A 13,929-nucleotide genomic window follows, 5' to 3' on the forward strand; every position below is an offset into this window, starting at 1 on the left:
GTAAATACAGCAAGTGAATTGTAAATACTTATAGGATTATAGTAAACAAAGGATTTATCATTTGTTTTTGAAAGAAGATGTGAAAGTGAGATGACTAGCTGAGTATTAGATTTAGTGAGATTTAGGATATTTATAGGGAAAAAGGTAAGCTCAGTTTTTTGTGTATTTATATGAAAGAACTTTACTGGAATGAAATGTATGGAAATGAAATGAATATTTAATAGAAATTAATTCTTATTTTTGTGGCACACAGCCGATACTAGAAGTTTAGACTTTGCATGATTTTTGTCCACCCTAAAAGCAAAGGTAAAAATCTTATAGGCTACAAAATAAAATAGGTAAGTAGTATTTTCTTTAAGATTTATGTTTTTCTCCATTCCAGAAATACATTTGAATATTGGAAAAAACCTGTCATAACATATTAAGGTTCTTTGATAAATGAATCTGAGAATTCTGCTAGGAAAATTACTATTAATCATACAAGTGGTTGCTATGTGATTTAGAATTTATTTATTAACTGTAGTGTTTGGAATTCCTTTGTAGAAGAGCCACAGGGATTAAGATTTTTAAGTTTCTCTTTTCTCTTTGATTTTAGTTCCTCTCTTGTAAAGATAATATTGATTTAACTGTTAAATATTTGTCAGTAAGATTAACTTGCAGTAGTGGCAACTGACTGAAGTGTAAGTCACCTGAGAGGTTACTATTTAAATTCCAACTCGGCTCATCAGCTCTGTCCTGCTCTTTTATTAGCTGTATAAACATTGGTGCATTTTGTATCTTCTTAAGCCTTGGTTTTTCTCATCTAAACAATGGGACTGTTATGGTATGTATCTGTTGGGGTTATTATGAAGAATAAATGTGTTTATGTGTGTCAGGTGCTTAGGTAGGTGCCTGGCACATTATAGCTGCTGTGCAAAAAGCATTTTTTTTTGTTGATCGTACTGTTTATAACGAAATGTTTATTCTGTCTCATTAGTTGCAAAAATTGCTGTCAAATTTTTGTTGATCAGTGAACGCCCCATGTTTCTGTCATTTGAAATAGTAATTCGTACCCTCAAGTTCTTTTTATGCACACCATTCTAAATTCAGCACTCCTATTTTCTTCACTAATTTAGTCAAATTCTTAGGAGAGAGAATTGATTAAAGTGATGTGTAGTATGGTGTAAGTAATTGAAGGAGCTAAACCAAGAGATGTTACTGTTAAGGGAGAGATTGTCTAATCCTAGCCAGTACTTTGTCTTACATTTTCTTACTCTTTGATATTTTTTAGAGCATATGGCATAGTGCTAAAGACAAAGTAGGTACTCTGTAAATTCTAATCAGCCTATTGTTGAATATTTTAACATACGAAATCCTGGGGTCATTTATTGTTTTTCACTGTTGTGTATTATACTCTATTTTAGAGAGATTACTAATGCCTTGATCAGTATTACTTATAAACTAGTCTTAATCATTTTTCCTGTTAACATAGACAAAGGCTTTGTTACTTTTAAATCCCTGTATCAGTAACAAATGTGCCCATTTACAAATAAAGAAAATTCACACACAAAGGGGGTTTCTTTTTCTCATGCAGCAAGAAGCCCAAATAGGCATTCCAGAGTTGGTATGGTGCCTCAGCTATGCCCTTAGTCTGGTGCCCTCTGAAAGGCTAAAGTGGGGGCCTTCAGTGGATAAGGCTCCTAGGATGTTTCTCTTCCTCTGTGGGCCATTGTGTAGCTGGACTTACTACATGAAGGCTCCCAGAGCAAGTATCCCAAGAGAAACAGGCACAGTGGCATGGTCTCTTCTCTTGGAGCCTTGGAAGTCATACAGGTTCACTTCTGTTGCATTTTGTTCATTGAAGCAGCCTCAGAGGTCTGCCCAGGTTCAAGGGAGTGGGCACGTACTCTGCTCCATGGGAGAAGTGTCAGAGAATTGTGGTCATGTTTTAAAACCACCACAGTGGGCAACTCCTAATACCCGACAGTGTTTGACATTAGGGTGTGAGTGATGAATAAAAATTTGAAAATTGAATTTTTTACATTCTCTTTATGTACCTAGTTCAACATATTAGGGATTTCTATTTTTTTTAATTAGTTAATTAATTAATTTTTGCTGCGTTGGGTCTTTGTTGCTGCACACGGGCTCTCTCTAGTTGCGGCGAGCGGGGGCTACTCTTCGTTGTGGGGTGCAGGCTTCTCATTGTGGTGGCTTCTCTTGTTGAGGAGCATGAGCTCTAGGTGCGCAGGCTTCAGTAGTTGTGGCACGTGGGCTCAGTAGCTGTGGCTCACGGGCTCCTGTAGAGCACAGGCTCAGTAGTTGTGGCACATGGGCTTAGTTGCTCTGCGGCATGTGGGATCTTCCTGGACCAGGGCTCGAACCCATGTCCCCTGCATTGGCAGGCGGATTCTTAACCACTGCGCCACCAGGGAAGTTCCAGAGATTTCTATTTTTAAAATAACTTAGGTTTATTTATATAAATATGTTGGAATTTAATTGGTTACTAAAGTGGTAGTTTATATATACCTAATGACGTTGGGCAGCAAGTCCTTTTATACAGTAAAACTTTTTTCATATTTTTTTTTTCCTTTAGAGTTAGCCTTCATTTTTACTAGTTTACCAAAGGTTGCAAATTTCCTCCTTTTATGACATTATACTGATACGTACAGGGAATGGTAGTAATAGATATCCATGTGCCTAATACTCAGATTAACAACTATTTTTGCTATGTTCAAATATTTTTAAAACCTTGCTTTTATTTTTATCAAATCAATAAAAATTCATGGGTGAAATGTCAAGTAGTTGCCGAAGACTTATATCAAAAAGTAGGCACTCCATTTATTTTGATGTTTACCTTCAAAATTTGTAAATGAGTATACAAATTTCTCTTGATCTGACAAATTTAGATATGTATTGAAACCTGTTGAGGATGATGGCTTTTTCACATAACATCTTTTTCTCCCATTAACCTTTTTTTTTTTTAAATAATGAAGTCAATATTTAATTTTTTTATTGAAGTAAAGTTAATTTACAATGTTGGGTTAGTTTCAGGTATACAACAAAGAGATTCAGTTGTGTGTATATACATGTACATATGTATGTATTCTTTTTCAGATTTCTTTTCCATTATAGGTTATTAACAAGATATTGATTATATTGGGACTTCCCTGGTGGTCCAGTGGCTAAGACTCCACTCACCCAATGCAGGAGGCCTGGGTTCGATCCCTGGTCAGGGAACTAGATCCCACATGCTGCAACTAAGAGTTTGCATGACACAACTAAAAGATCCCGCCTGACACAGCTAAAGATCCCGCATGCTGCAACGAAGATCCCGACTGCCGCAACTAAGACCTGGTGTAGACAGACAGACAGATAGACAGATAGATAAATAAATAAGATATTTTTTTAAAAAAGATACTGAGTATCATTCCATCTGCTATACAATAGGTTCTTGTTGTTTACCTATTTTATATATAATAGTGTGTATATGTTAAGCCCAAACTCCTAATTTATCCCCCTCCCCCATTATGTCTCCTTTGGTAACCGTAAGTTTGTCTTCTATGTCTGTGAGTCTATTTTTGTTTTGTAAGTAAGTTCATTTGTGTCATTTTTTTAGATTCCACATATAAGTGATAGCATATGATATTTGTCTTTGCTTCAGTTAGTATGATAATCTCTAGGTCCATCCATGTAGCTGCAGATGGCGTTATTTCATTTATTTTTTTATGGATGAGTAATATTCCATTGTATATACGTACCACATCTTCTTTACCCATTCATCTGTTGACGGGCATTTAGGTTACTTCCAGGTCTTGGCTATTATAATTAGTGCTGCTACAAACATTGGGGTGCACGGGTTGCAGTATCATGGTAGCTCTGTTTTTAGTTTTTTAAGGAACCTCTATACTGTTCTCCATAGTGGCTGTACCAGTTTACGTTCCCACCAACAGTGTAGGGAGGGTTCCTTTTTCTCCACACCCTCTCCAGCATTTATTATTTGTAGACTTTTTGATGATAGCCATTCTGACTGGTGTGAGGTGATACCTCATTGTACTTTTGATTTGCATTTCTCTAATTAATGCATGTTGAGCCTCTTTTAATGTGCCTGTTGCCCATCTGTATGCCGTCTTTGGAGAAATGTCTGTTGAGGTCTTCTGCCCATTTTTTGATTGGGTGGTTTTTTTGATATTAAGCTGTATGAACTATTTGTATATTTTGAAAATTAATCCCTTGTCAGTAGCATCATTTGCAGATATTTTCTCCCAATCTGTAGATTGTCTTTTTTCATTTTGTTTATGGTTTCCTTTGCTATGCAAAAGCTTTTAAGTTTAATTAGGTCCCATTTGTTTATTTTTGCTTTTATTTCCATTACCGTAAGAGACAGATCCAAAAAAATATTGCTGTGATTTATGTCAAAGAGTGTTCTTTTCCTCTAGGAGTTTTATAGTATCCAGTCTTACATTTAGGTCTTTAATCCAGTTGAGTTTATTTTTGTATATGGTGTTAGAGAATATTCTAATTGCATTGTTTTACATTTAGCTGTCCAGTTTTCTCAGCACTACTTATTGAAGAGACTGTCTTTTTTCCATTGTATATTCTTGCCTCCTTTGTCGTAGATTAATTGACCATCAGTGTGCGGGTTTATTTCTGGGCTTTTTATCGTGTTCCATTGATCTCTATGTCTGTTTTTGTGCCAGTACCATACTGTTTTGATTACTGTAGCTTTGTAGTATAATCTGAAGTCAGGGCGCATGATTCCTCCAGCTCTTCTTTCTCAAGACTGTTTTGGCTATTGGCAGTCTTTTGTGTTTCCATACAAATAAAATTTTTTGTTGCAGTTATGTGAAAAATGCCATTGGTAATTTGATAGGAATTGCATTGAATCTGTAGATTGCCTTGGGTAGTATGGTCATTTTAACGATATTGATTCTTCCATTCCAAGAACACAGTATATCTTTCGTCTTCAATTTCTTTCATCAGTGTCTTACGGTCTTTGGAGTGCAGGTCTGTTGCCTCCTTAGGTAGGTTTATTTCTAGATACATTCTTTTTGATGCAGTGGTTAATGGGATTGTTTCCTTAATTTCTCTTTCTGATATTTTGTTTTCAGTGTATACAAATGCAAATGATTTCTGTATATTAATTTTGTATCCAGCAACTGTCAGATTCATTGATGAGCTCTAGTAGTTTCCTGGTAGCATCTTTTAGGACTTTCTATGTATAGCATCATGTCATCTGCAAACAGGGACAGTTTTACTACTTCTTTATTAGCCTTCTAAGTTTTGGCTAAAATGGTACTTATTGTTTCTATCATGATTACTGCATAAGTACTGAACTTTTGAGTCAAGTAATGCAGTATGATTATTTTTTTGCACATTATGTTTTTCCTGGAGTTTAGTGATTGCTTTAGTTTTTTTCTATTTGTTTAAGTTTCTTTGCAAGTTGAAGTCTCTTAAACCCTCCAACAGCTTTAGAAAACTCCTCTCAGTATAATTTCCTGCATGCCAAATGTGATAGATAATCCATCTGTCCGTGTTTTTCTTAGAGGATTTTTTCCTAGCGCCTTCTGTCCTTTTCTAATCTGTTGATTATTCTCTCGACCTGATGCAACATTGTCATCCTTGGAATTTCTTTTTCCTCTTTTGTACGTTAGATTCTCCTTTCCTCCTGGTTCCCATGCATTTTGTCTCTTAGTGTGTACTCTTGCCTAGGTAAAGCATGTATGTCTTCAAAAGTTTCAAGAGTAGGCAGTGAATGAGTTGATTGTTAAAGCTGCAAGTGGAATGTATAGTGATTCATTCATATTCTTTACTTTCCACTTCTCAGATTTCCTGAAATTGTCTCTAATAAGAATTTTTAAAAATGCACATAGAAGATGGAAGTTTTTTTGGACCTTGTATCAACATTGTTGTTATTCTACTCTCATGCTTTATATTTGGCAGGGAGAAGATTCTAGGTTGGAAATAACTTTTTCTTTCAGAATTTTCCAGGCATTTCTCCATTCATTGTCTTTGAGATCCAGTGTTGCTATTTGGGGAAGTTGTATGCCATTTTCATTTCTGAACCTTTGTATGTGTCCAGTGGTTATTTTCCCTCTTCTCTAGAAACTTATTTTTTTTTATTTTTTGTAATTTATTTATTTTTATTTATTTATTTTTGGCTGCATTGGGTCTTCGTTGCTGCATGCGGGCTTTCTCTAGTTGTGGCGAGCAGGGGCTACTCTTCGTTGCGTTGTGTAGGCTTGTCATTGCGGTGGCTTCTCTTGTTGTGGAGCACAGGCTCTAGGTGCGTGGGCTTCACTAGTTGTGGCATGCGGGCTCAGTAATTGTGGCTCACAGGCTCTAGAGCGCAGGCTCAGTAGTTTTGGCACATGGGCTTAGTTGCTCCACGACATGTGGGATCTTCCCGGACCGGGGCTCGAACCTGTGTCCCCTGCATTGGCAGGTGGATTCTTAACCACTGTGCTACCAGGGAAGCCCCTATAAGTTGCATTTTTAAAAAGCCTTTCTTGAATTAGCTCTGCCTCTTATGAATGTCTTAGTTTCTCTTTGCTTTTCGTCTCTATTTGTGAATGTTTTCTCTTGTGAATGTTTTCTTCAGAGATGGATTTTCAGATTTCCTGCTTGTATGATGAGAGTATTTAACACCTCTCAGATTTCCTGATTTCTCCCTTAAAGTTATAAAGTCATACTCTTTTTCCATTTGTTGAAGTGGCACCCCCAGAGACCACTGCTGGTCATGTAAAGCCAGGCTAATTAAAATTGCTGATCAACAGGGAGACTGTCACCTTGACAGCCTCCCAGGGAAATTTCACAAGAGAGAAAGGTGCTCACAGGGGAGGAATGAGTGAGTTAATAGGATTGGAGGCAATGAGTGTGGTGTGTAGGGGGATTGGTGTTTTTAATCCAAATGAGTTGCTGGAACAGACATTGGTCTTTATCCTTGGAACATTTGAGTCCATGCAAAGTTAAGTCAAAAGTTGGTTATTTTGGAACATGTGTCTGAATGAGCTTGTTACAACAGTTTGAGTGTATATAGTTTTACTTGCCTGTCATGGTTTAGTACAGTTTAAGTAATGGTTTGGTGAGTCATTGAACAGTTTATTTTGTAAATTAGGCTTTTTTTCTCATTTCAGTCAACAAATAGATGTAGCTACCTAATAAAGGGTCTTGTTCTGTTTTCCACTGGAAAATCTGTGATCCTCAGATGGGTGATATAACCCACCATTGACAACTAACTGACATCGGTGCCCAGTGAATATATACACACCTACCTACTCTTCTGTTATTTGCTTTTTCCACTTAACAGTATGTGTAGGTGACCTCTTCTTAGCAGTATATAGAGAAATTGCTCATGACTCTTTACAACTGAACAGTATTCCATTGCGTGGATGTACCAAATTAGTTTGTTCAGTAGTCAGTTATTTGGACATTTAGGTTGTTTCTACTCTTCTGCTATTAGAAATAATAACTGCAATGAAGAGTCTTGTCCATTTGTCTTGCCAGTGCCATTAGGATAGATTTCTAGAGGTAGAACTGAATCAGATCTTAAATGTGTATGTAATTCTGTGAGATGTCACCAGATTCCCCTCAATGGGCTCTGTACCGTTTTGCATTCCTACCAGCAAGTAATATGTAAGTGTTTCTCACAGAGTCTCACCAGCGTTGTATGTTGTCAGCAATGTAGATTTTTGTCCATCTGATGGGTGGGAATGATATCTCAGTGTACTTGTATGTGTGAGGCTGCATGTCTTGTGTTACTTGTAAATGCCTCTTTGGCCTTTTTCTGTTCTTATCTCACCCATTTTTTTCTTCTCTACTTGCAGAAGCTCTTTTAATGTCAGAGATATTAATTTTTGTCTGTGGTATGAGTAATTTATCTTATACTCTCTATTGTGTGGAGTCAACTTCTTGGAGAAAATCTTCCTTGAGTCCCTTGTCTCTTGCTCCCATCTGTATGGGTCTCTTAGCCTACTTCTCAGAAGCTGCGCTGAACTTCTAACATGGTTTCTCAGATCCTCTGTGTTTACAGTGCTTTCCTCTCAATTTCTGGAGTATCCTCCAATAATTTTGAGAGATTTGTTTAAGGTTTAAATTTTGAGCCCATGCATGACTGTAAATGCCAGTTGGTAATTTATCTGGTTACGAGTTCTGTATTCAAAATAATTTTACCTCAGTTTTGAAGGCATCACTTACCTCTTGTTGTCTAGCCCAGTGTTGATGGTCAAAGAATAAGTCTAGTACCTCTTTATTTTTTTTAAAGAATTAAAAAAAATAGACTATTTTTGTAGAGCAGTTTTAAGTTATAGCAAAATTGAGCAGAGAGGGTACAGTGATTTCTCATGTACCCCCCACCTCTCCCCAGTGTTCCCCAGTAGCAGCATCCCACACTCAATTATACGTGTGTTACAGTGAAGGTACTACACTGACACATCAGCATCATCCTAAGCCTGTAGTTTGCCTTGGTGTTCACTCTTGCTGTTGTATGTTCTGTGGGTCTTGACAAATGCATAATGACACAAATCCACCATTATAGTATCATACAGAATGGGTTCACTGCCCTAAAAATCCTGTGTTCCAACTATTCATCCCTACCTCCCCCTTAACCCTTGGCAACCACTGACCTTTTATTGTCTCCATAGTTTTGCCTTTCCCAGAATATCATATAGTTGGAGTCATAAAATTTCTTCATGTCTTTTCATGGCTTGATAGCTTTTTTTTTCAGTACTGAATAATATTCTGTTGTCTGAATATAGTACCGATTATTTATCCGTTCACTTACTGAAGGACATCTTGTTGCTTGCTTCCAAGTTTTGGCAATTATGAATAAAGCTCCTATGAACATCCATGTGCAGGCTTTTATGTGGATGTAAGTTTTCACCTCCTTTGGATAAGTGCCAGGGAGGATAATTGCTGGATCATATGGTAAGAGTTTTGTGAGAAACTTCCAGATTTGGATTCCCACCAGCAACGAATGGGAATTCCAGTTGCTCCACATCCTCTCCAGCATTTGGTGTTGTCAATACATATTTTGGATTTTCACCATTCTGATAGGTGTGTTAGTGGTATCTCATTGTTTTGAGTTTGTATTTCCCTGATGACATGTAATATAGACCATCTTTTCATACATTTATTTGCCATCTCTGTATCTTTGGTGAAGTGTAAAGGTTTTTGGTTCATTTTTTAAAAGTTGTTGAATCAGTTTGTTTTCTTGTTGCTGAATTTTAAAAGTTCTCTTTATGTTATGGATAACAGTACTTTATCAGATATGTCTTTCCCAAATATTTTCTTATCGTCTTGACAGTGTCTTTCACAGAGCAAAAGATTTAAAGTTTAATTAAGTCCAACTTATCAATTATTTCTTTCATGGATTGTGCCTTTGGCATTGTATCTAAAAGGTTCTCAGCATAACCGAGGTTATCTAGATTTTCTCCTGTGTTGCCTTTTAGGAGTTTTATAGTTGATAGTTTTTTGTTTTACATTTAGGCCTATGATCTGTTTTGAGTTCATTTTTGTGGTGGGTATAAGATCTGTGTCTAAATTCATTTTTCTACATGTGGATGTCCAGTTGTTCCAGCACCATTTGTTGAAAACACTGTCTTTTCTCCATTGTATTGCCTTTGCTCATTTGTCAAAGAACAGTTAACTGTATTTATGGGTGACTATTTGTGGGCTGTTTATTCTGTTCCATTGATCTCTTTGTTCTTTCACCAATACCACACTGATATGATTAGTGTAGTTATATAGCAGGTCTTGAAGTCGGGTAATGTCAGTCCTCCAATTTTGTTTTTCTACTTCGATAACCTGTTGGCTATTTGTGTCTTTTGCCTCTCCATATAAACTTTAGAGTCGGTTTGTTGATACCCACAAAATAACTTGCTAGGATTTTGATTGGGATTACATTTAATCTACAGATCAAGTTGGGAAGAGCTGACATCTTGACAGTGTTGGTTCTTCCTATCCATGAACATAGAATATCTGTCCATTTATAGGGTTCTTTAATTTTTTTAGTCTTTGAGACTAAAAAGTGAAGCAGTCATAAAGTGCAATTATGAAGTTTATTGTGGGGTGACTTATACACAGGCAGGATCAGCTGGACAACCATCCATAGCTGTTTGCAGCTGCACTCCATACCACCAAAAGGAGTATAGGGGGATTTAAAGGAGCCAAAGCTAAAAATGGAATCTGATTACTAAGGGAGAAGCACACCCACACAGATGGGACTGGGGTTTTTCCTCCCCGCCTCAGGGGTCTCATGTCCACTAACCATCTGCATCAGCAAAAGATATTCTCCCAGTTTTCATATCAGGTGAAGGCAAGGGTAAAAGTTGATAGGAAACTTAACCTGCTTTGGGTGCATTTCTTGTGAGTAAGCTAAAGCTCAGTCACGCAGAAAGGGGAGGGGGTGGGACTGTGGGCCTAAGATGGAGCTGACAAAGAAGAGTCAGTGTGGTTCAGCCACACAGAGCCCTTGGCATGTTATTCATAGTTATTTTAAGTTCTCAGTTGGATAATTCCAGCATCACTGCCATATCTGAGTCTGATTCTGGTATTTGCTCTGTCTTTTCAAACTGTGCCTCACAGTTTTTGATGAAAGCCAGACATGATATTCTGGGTAAAAGGAGCTCTGGTAAATGAGCCTTAAGTGATATGGTGGTGTGGTGTGGGAGGGAGAGATACACTATGTAGTTCTGTGATGAGGTTTTAGTCTTCAGGGAGTCTGCCTCACCGGGCTGTGACCTTCACTTGTGCTTCTCAGTTTCCTCCCCTCTTGTGTCCTACAGGGTGGCTAGGGGGCTGAGCCTTGAAACTCCTGTCACACCAGGGGACAGCTAGAGAGTTGGAGTTGGGTATTTCCCTTCCCTCTGGTCACTTAGGCCCTGATACAGTAAGGCTCCAATAAAATAGTTTCTCTCAAGGGCAGGCCTTGGTAAGAACAGAATACTTGGGTGTATTTCAAAAGGGGTACTTCTCCCTTTCCCTCTGCTGAAAGCAAACGGGGGTTTTTCTCTGCTCTTCACTGTGAGAACCTGATGGTGCTTCTGGAGGTAAAACTTACAAAAATGTGGAGCCCCTTCCTTCCCATGACTAGGTCCCCTGGAGTTTTTATTTTTCAGACTTGTCCACACCAGGCCTCTAGCAGTTGGTCAATTGCCTTTCAGGTTTTCCTACCCAGGTACTGGTTCCTGCAGAGGATTCTGCTACCATGAATTGTGATTCTCTGTATCTGCTTGTCTGTGTCTCCAGTTTTGGGGACAGTGATTCCTTGTAACCTCACTTCTCTCACCAATCTAAGAAGAGTTGTTGATTTTTCGGCTTGTTCAGCCCTTGTTAGGACAGAGTGATAACTTCCAAGCTCCTAACATGCCAGACTGGAAATGGAAAGTTCTCTCTCTTCATTTATTTTAATTTTCAAGAGCTCTTGTTGTCCCTTTTTATAGCCACTTGTTCCCATTTTATGACTATAGTATCTTCAGTTTTCCTGAGGATACCAGTTCTTTTATTTAATCTTCGTAGGTCTTGGAACTACAAACAGTGATGCTTATTTTTATCTTTCTCATACCACTGGGTTTTTTGTTTGTTTTTTTGTTTCGTTTGACTATTGATCATTGTCCATTCATACTTAAGAATTAAGGATTAATTACGAACAACTTACCTTTTCTTGCGTGATCAGAAGATTGTTTTTGTCATGGTACTCATCTAAATGGAAAGTCAGCTTTGTGGGGAGTGTGGCGATGTCTGGGGCCTGTTAAGTGTCTAGGATTCAGGGAGTGGCATGGGCGTTAGGCCGGGGGCGTACCAAATGCTAACGTCAGCTGCCCTTTCCTTGTATAGTTAGTGTGGAAGGGAAGGGAAGGGATCCTGACACCAGGTACAATTCCAGTAGATCTTGATCGGATCCTGTATTTTCACGTCTACTTTTGCATTTTTTATATCGTTATACTCATCTACTGTAAGCCTAGGGATGTTCCAGGGATGCTCTGGATAGATTTGCTCTCTGTTCAGTCTGTATCTTATCTTCATCTATGAGCTGCCCACTTCATGCAGTGTATATAAGCACGCTAGGCGAAAGTGGGGGAAAATGGCTGTCTAAGCAATCGGGGTAATGTCTCGCTGTTTTTATCTATGAAGTAGAATGGACAATCTTACACAGACCAATTGACCATATATCTCCTTTTTCATTTAACGTCTTAGAATTGTAAATGTTATGTAAGTACAGAAATTTATGTCTAAAAATTGCATGTCTTAATGTAAGGCCAAGGAGAGAGAACTTTGCAGAAAACCCAGAAGCCTTCTTCCTCCACCCAGTTGGATCTTGTTACTTAGCGTGAATTTTGATCAATATAGTAAGCATGCTTTTGCATCATTCCACAGATACTGATAGGTTGTTTTCATTTTCATATTTTTATTCAAAATATTTGAATTTTCATTGTGATTTTGTGTTTGAACCATGAAGTTTTAGAAGATTGTTGTTTAATTTGCAAATACTGGGGTGTTTCCAAATACCTTGTTATTTATTTCTGACTTGATTCTGATATAGTTAGAGGACATACTTTGTATGATTTCACGTTATTTTAAGTGTATTGAGGGTTTGTATTCTGAGTAGCATATGGTGTATCTGGGTTAATGTCCCATGTGAACTTAGAAAAGATCTTTATTTTGGCAGTACTGGATTGGCGTTCTGTAAATGTCAGCTAAGCCTAGTTGGCTGTTTGTGATGTTCAGGTCTTTTATATCCTTTCTGATATTCCTAGCCACTTGTTATATTAATTACTGAGAAGTGTTCATATTTTTAAATATAATTATGTCACTTTTCCTTGTCACTTCTGTCAGTTTTTGCTTTATATATTTCAGTATCCTTTATTCATTTATTTATTTATTTTTGGCTACGTTAGGTCTTCGTTGCTGTGCGCAGGCTTTCTCTAGTTGCAGAGAGTGGGGGATACTCTTTGTTGTGGTACACGGGCTTCTCATGGTGGCTTCTCTTGTGGAGCACGGGCTCTAGGTGCACAGGCTTCAGTAGTTGCAGCACGTGGGCTCAAGAGTACAGGCTCAGTACTTGTGGCACATGAGCTTAGTTGCTCCGTGGCATGTGGGATCTTCCCGGACCAGGGATCGAACCTGTGACCTCTGCATTGGCAGGTGGATTCTTAACCATTGCATCACCAGGGAAGTCCATATATTTCAGTATTCTATAATTAGGTTCATATACATTTAAGATTGTTATGGCTTCCCTTTTTTTGTTTTGTTTTGTTTTGTTTTTTTGGCCGCACCCTCACAGCTTGTGGAGTCTTCATTCCCCTACCAGGGATTGAACCCAGACCCTCGGCAGTGAGATCTTGGAGTCCTAACCACTGGACCACCAGGGAACTCCCTGGTATGGCTTCTTGATTGATCCTTTCATCATTTTGGAATGTCCTTTTTGATCCCTGATAACTTTGTCCTGAAGTTACTTTGTCTGATGTTAATAATCGTCTCTTCCTTCTTTATATGGTCTCTTAATTGATTCACTTAGATTATGTTTAATGAAATTATCAGTATTGTTGGGGTTGGAAAGATTTTTGCTACCTGTAGTAGGTTATTTTGTTTATCTTAGCAGCACCTTAAAGATTTATTCCACTGTTTTCTGCTTACATTGTTTCTGACAACAAATCTGGAGCCAGTATTTTCTGTTTCCCTAAATTTAAGGTGTGTTTATTCTTTGTCTGCTTAAAATATTTTATTTGTCATTGGTTTTCAGAAATTTGATTAGGATGTGCCTTGGTGTGGTTTTTTCCTTTGTCTTTATCTTACTTTGGCTCCATGGTTATGTACTTACACATCTGGAAAACTTTCTGCCATTATTTTTGTCAGACTTTTTCTTCCTTCACCCCTCGGTCCTCTCTTTCATGGAGTGCATTTCATTTATGTTGGGCTAGTTGATATTGTCCTACAAGTCACTGAGGCTGTTTG

The 13,929-nt window shown here is 37.9% G+C and overlaps 1 protein-coding gene across 4 annotated transcripts in view; it reads left to right on the plus strand.

Moving 5' to 3' along the window:
* The window catches only part of SPIN1 (spindlin 1), a 62,274-nt gene that overhangs the window by 22,975 nt on the left and 25,370 nt on the right, over positions 1–13,929 (plus strand). The gene's annotated exons all lie outside the window — the stretch shown is intronic.

The sequence above is a fragment of the Balaenoptera ricei genome, chromosome 6 (assembly GCF_028023285.1).
Source record: "Balaenoptera ricei isolate mBalRic1 chromosome 6, mBalRic1.hap2, whole genome shotgun sequence".
NCBI classification, from domain to species: Eukaryota; Metazoa; Chordata; class Mammalia; order Artiodactyla; family Balaenopteridae; genus Balaenoptera; species Balaenoptera ricei.